At 36.7% G+C, this 6,193-nt stretch overlaps 1 non-coding gene across 1 annotated transcript; it reads right to left on the minus strand.

Moving 5' to 3' along the window:
• Positions 1–2,499: 2,499 nt before the first annotated feature.
• On the minus strand, positions 2,500–2,637 carry LOC142444250 (small nucleolar RNA SNORA47). The gene has a single exon (XR_012783895.1). It is a non-coding gene; the product is annotated as a small nucleolar RNA SNORA47 (small nucleolar RNA).
• Positions 2,638–6,193: the final 3,556 nt, after the last annotated feature.

Genomic DNA, 6,193 nt, shown 5'->3' on the forward strand with positions numbered 1-6,193 from the left:
ATTTTTTCTCTAATTTGGGCTAATACCCATTCTTTTTTTAGAAGAGTGTTATTGAGTCTCCAAGTGTGTCGTTGTTTTTATGTTCTTTCTCCTGATGATTTCCAGTTTTATGGTGCCATGGTGTGAGGAGGTGGTTTGAATGACCTTTATGTGTTTGAATTTTCCAAACCTTAGTCTGTGGTCTATTTTCGAGTGTGAATTGTGTGCATTGGAGAAGAATGTGTATTTGCTGTTCGTTGGGGAGCTCTGAAAATGTCTATTAGGTCAGGTTATTCAATTGTGTTGTTCAGATCATCAGTTTCTTTACAGAGTCTCTTACCGGTTGATCTACCTTTCTTTGAGAGTGGTGTATTGAAATCACCTACTATAATTGTTGCCCTGGTGATTTCTTTTTTCATCTCTGAAGATTAGGTTGAATTTTGAAGATCTTTCTTTAGGCACATATATATTTATTATGTTAATGGGTTTTTGGTCTCCTGAAACCTTGACCATTATGTAGTCGTCTTTCTCATCTCTTGTTATGACATATACCTTGATGTCTATTTAGTTTTATTGCCATTCAGTTGGTAAATTTTTGCCATCCTTTGACTCTCAGTCTATTTTTGTCTGTGAGTTTGAGAGGTGTCTCTTGAAGTCAGGAGATTGGTGGATTTTTTTGTCTAATCCAGTCTGTTATTCTTTGTCTTTTCATAGGTGCGTTCAGTCCATTTAAAGTAATTAAATCTAATTATAGCTTAGTTACTGTCATGTCTCACTATTTATATTTGATATTTTTATTTCTTCCCCTTTTATAGGGTGGTGTGTGTGAGAGAGAGCAAGAGTGAGAGCGAGAGAAAGAAAGAGAGAGAGAGAGCAGTTTATTCGTGTCTTCATTTCTTCCTTGGATCTGTAATTCTTTGGGAACTGTTTTCAGTTTTTGGTTTCTGGTTGGAGTCATACCCCATGGTGGTAAGTTTATGTGCTGTGGTTGTTGGCTCTCTGCACATAAAGAACTGGGAAATATTTTTGTAATGCTGGTTTTGTTTTATGAATTCTCTGTTTCCTTCTTTGAGAAAACTTTAATTTTCCCCTTAAATTTGCTGGAAAAATTTGCTGGATAAGGGATTTTTGGATTGCAATGTTGTCTTTTGACTTTTGGAGGACATTGTTCCAATTTCTACTTTCCTGCATGCTCTTTCAGGAGAGGGCTGAGCTTGTTCTTTTCTGTTTCCCTATATATGGAATTTCTTTTTTTCTCTTTAGCTGCTCTCACGATTACATCCTTTTTCTTTAAATTGGGCAATTTAACAGCTTTATGTCTTTATGTATGGCTTTTTTGGGGGGTAGGGGTGGTGTTATTAATCTAATTGGTGTTTTCTCTGCTTCCCGAAATGTTATTGTCTCCTCCTTTATCATATTAGGGAAATTTTTTTCAAGAATTCCCTTACTATTTCAGCTGTAGGATTATTTCTTTCATTCTGCTCGAGGACCCCAATAATTGTTTTTGCTTCATGAAATCCCACATCACCCTCAGGCTTTCTTCACATCCTTTTGCTTTTTTGTTTGATTGTTTCTCTTTTTTGCTGAATTTTCTAGTTTATCTTCAAGATCGCTGATTTTGTTTTTTTATTTTTTCCATGCTATTGATGAGGTCATTCATGTAATTAAGTCTAATTATAGCTATATCATTCCGTGACTCCTGGATTTCCCTTTGATGTGAGGCATCTAGTGTCTGCATTTTCTCATCAGATTGCACGATTGATCCCCTTATCTCTTTTAATGCCCTATACTGCATTCTTAATACATTCTTTGTCAGTTCAAGGACTTCTTTTTCATGTGTTTGGGGTCATCTTCAGTAATTGACTTTTGTTTCTCTAGCTATTATTTTTTTTACAGTAGCTGCTCTTGTTTGTGTCACATCTTGGTTGAGCTGGAAGAGGTACAAAGTCTTCTGAGATATATAGGAGGGAGAGGCTACCTCTTTAGTTTAGGGGAGGATTAGATAAGTGCTGCAAAACATTTTATGTATAGATGAGGAGGGCGTGTTAGATGGGTGAGGAGGAAGATTAGGGTATGGGTGATCAGAAATGGGTTTAAAATGGTGGTATTATTCATAGGAATCCTTCTCATTAAATATAGTAATTTTGATTTAGTTGGAGAAGATTGTGGGAGATGCAATTTTATATTATTTGTGTTACTGAGGTGGAGGAAACAGGTTTCAAAGGTCATGGTGGTTGAGTTTATTCCGAAATATCTAACATCTTTTAGTACAAAATGACAGCATTACATCTATTAAAAGGTCTCCCATTTCAAGCTCATAATGCAATGGATCAGAAGCTGTCTGAATGCCAAGACAACACAATGCACTCAAGAAATCACTGATTTCTGCATTTTCCCAAATCCTTAACCAATAGTTATGGTCTTAATACACAATAGATATATTAAATATACTAGAAGATGTATAAGTTTTGTGGAAAAACCCTTATAGTTCCATTTAACTTTTCCATAACCCTTTTTTTGACACTGTTGGCCAGCATGGCACTGCCCTTCTGAAGGTGGCAGAGGGGCATCCTCTGCCCTGGTGACCCTTCACTTTTGGAGGCCTTAACCAGTGGACAGCAGCACGGTACAGAGCTGCCTCACCTTCTCAGTCCTCCACTAAACTTGTGAAGCCCTTACAGATTTATTGAATGAGCCACTAACAGATTGAAGGAGAGTGGATTAAAGGTTGAATTTCAAATCAGTGATTTATCTTATTAGGCATTTGTTTTTATTATATTGTACATTATATGAGAATGAACCACATATTTTTATGAAATTATAAAAACATTTATTTTTTAACATTAAACATGAAATCATGGAAATCTGGATAATTCTAAAGTATTGCTATAAATTATAAAAACATTTATCAGACATCAATATGTAAAGTTATTTATCGATCTAGCTTCTATCTCTATAAACTTTCAGTTCGATGTTTTTATATCTGCACAAGCTCAAGATTTCAGTTTAGGCATCCTTGAGGTACTCCAACTGTGCTCCTTTTCAGTAGTCTTTTAATTTTGTGAATAAAAGAGGATCTGAAGTGTCAAGATTAGAGCTGAAGGGCAGCAGATGAAATAATGTTCCCCATGAAAATTTTTACAGGATAGTCCTTCTTGCCTTTTAAGAATGGAGTGGTGCATTGTGACAGGAGGCAACAAACATGCAAACAAACAAAAAAAGCGTACACTATTTTTCTAACTCTTTTTTTTTTCACCAAATGGTTTATAATGTTCTTAAAACTTATCCATCTATGATTCTTCTTTGATTTTTGAGAAAAATTTGTCATTATTACCCCTTTAGAATTACACATGAAACTCATCAAAATCCTCTGATCTGACCTCTATTTCAAAGGAACCCCTGTTTTGCTTGAACATAGCTCTCTAAATCATCCTGGCAAGTCCAAGACTCTGTAAGGCCAGTTGATTAGAGTAACAAATCTGGTGACACTCATATATGTATAACAAAGGGCTTTATATCAAGAAGTAATTATATATCAAGAAAGCCTCCCAGCCCAGTCCAATTCAAATCCATGTTTGATAGTAGTCCATAAGTCCCTCTTTAGATTCATGTGCCACATACAGTGATGCAGAATTCAGGAAAATCATAGGCTGGTGGCTGCAGTCTTATGGATCCAAAGTCAATGGAAAAACAACAGGACTTCAATGGCTCTCAGAGTCAGTGGCAGAGAGACAGAGGAGGGTCCCAGGATCCTTCTTATGAGAAAACACGCTGCCAAATACACAGCATCGAGCTCTCACCTACTGACAGTTTTGACTCCATTCCTATCCAAGAATGTATAATTGACATAAAATAATCTAATTACAACAGATTCTTGCCTTTTTATGGCTCATTCTATAAAACCATCTTTTAAAAATGAAATCTTACTTAAAAGATTGATGGAAAAATCAACTCCTTTAGCTAGCTAATCTTAGCCCAACACATTTGGCATTCATCAAGAGAAAAGCTTTCTGAGGCCAAGATTCTAATTGAAAATACTAAATTGTGTCACATCCTAACTATGCTTAATGATACTTCTATCATCTTATTTTACCAGTTTCTGGATTTCACTTGCAGTTTCTTCATTTGCTGATGTTGGTCCATTGCTGAAATTTTACGGAACTTCCTTAAAACACAAGATCCATCTATAAGGTTTATAAGAAGCAGCATTCCTCTAAATTTGTTGCCAAGTTTGAGTCCTTTGAGAAGAGACTCACTTCAATTTTGATAAAAATTATATAATAAACCTTTCCTCAATATTATCTTTCTGGATGCAAAAAGTTTCCTTTTTGAAGGTGTTTTCATATTATTCAGAGACGTGTTCTACTGAGATAACTTCTTAATATCAGAATATGGTAAATGAGGTTGATAGCAGAATATGGTAAATATGGCAAATCAGGATATGGCAAATGATATCAGAATATGGTAAATATGTCTGGCATGTCCGGCATCTGCTTCCTAAGCGGAAGTTAGACAAGTCTTCCAGGCCATTTATTCTCCACTGCTCCTTCTTTTGTTAGATGATGACACAGAGGCCAGAGCCTTAGAAAATAATTTGTCTCCAGATTTTCCTCAACTCTTTAGACCAATATTTACACATCAGTCTCACGATGAACAGCCCAGAAAAGTTGAGCTACACAGTGTTACAACTGGGAGGAAAGTGACTGCCTTCTGAGAAATTGTAGTATCCAGCAATTATATCCTCACGGGGGTCAGCAGCATACTCAAAGGCCTAAAATAATACATGAAATGGGGTTAATTATAAAGTGGGAAAAGTAAAGGTGATCATTATAGAAGCAATTATTTTCCAGAATAAGGATTTAATATGCTGCCAAAACCCCTGAAGGACAGGACTAGCATCTAATAAGAAACTTCTTTGGGGGGTGGGGGGAGGGTGGGAGTCATATAAGGGAAGTGACAACCCACAGAAAGTAATGCAGAAATGCCTGAATTGGCATGTCAGAAGTCAAAAGGATCAGAGAAGTAGTTGTACAGTGTGCAAAAATAAATTGTCTGGGTAATTTGAGCAGACTCTGAAAATACACTACTATTGCAATTCAGTGCCACTCCGAAGTTGGTCTAAAGTACATCAGTAAGGAAAAAGCCTCCCAAGTATAAGAGGTTTGGGACATGCATCTAGACTTTCGCGTTATGGGGCAAGAAAAGAACATGCTGTAAGATTAGAGTACAGAAAGATTGCAGTATCAAGTGACTAGGCCCTCTGATCAGGGTTCTGAAGAAAAAAGGATAAGAAGATAAAGGACAACAAGTCTGCTAAAGAAGCACATCCACAGAACAATGGCAGCGCACTCAAACTGTGAAGTCATTTCTAGCGAATATTAAAGCTGATAAAAGATGGCCATAAAACGAAATTGCATTTTTTAATTAAAAAATGAGTTGGTTAGATAACACCAGTCAGTTTCATTTAACAGGGATCCCCACTTTAGTATTTTGGGATCATAAATGGAATAGCCGTAGTGACAAAATGGAATTTTAAGTACACACAACAGAAGGAACTCCCAAATACCAATAAAGCCAAGTTAGTATTTCGCTGAATATCCAAGTAATAGAGGTCATCAGTGAGCTGCAAAGGCAGTAGTTGTTAACCATCTAATCGGTTTCAACACATAAGGAGCAACAGAACCAACCTCCAAAACTGCAATTAATCCCCTGATTGATTGATTGATTGATACAATCGGGCCCATAAAACTGTGAAAGCAATCGCACTTCATTTTAACTACTGAGTATGAAGTCACCATTCTCCATCATATTGACAGGTACCATCGAGTTGGTTCTAGCCCATAATACTATTGAACATAATAGAACCAAACACTGCCTAGTCCTGCTCCACCTCCACAATTGTCCCTAAGTTTGAGCCCATTGTGGAAGCCACTGGGGCAATTCATCGCCTCGTGGCCTTCCTTTTTTGCTGCCCTAAGTATGATGTCCACTTCCAGGAACTAGCCTCTCCTAAATAACTCTTCATCTTTACTTCTATGCAGCATTCTGGCTGTCCTTCTTCCAAGACGTATTTATTTGTTCTTTTGGCGGGTCATGGCAATTTGAATCTATTTTGACAGCACAATAATTTAAACTCATTTTAATGTCAAACTTTCCTATTCTATGTCCAATTTTCACATGCATATGGCTTGGGTCAGGTTCACCTTCATCTACA

Source organism: Tenrec ecaudatus, chromosome 3 (assembly GCF_050624435.1).
Source record: "Tenrec ecaudatus isolate mTenEca1 chromosome 3, mTenEca1.hap1, whole genome shotgun sequence".
NCBI classification, from domain to species: Eukaryota; Metazoa; Chordata; class Mammalia; order Afrosoricida; family Tenrecidae; genus Tenrec; species Tenrec ecaudatus.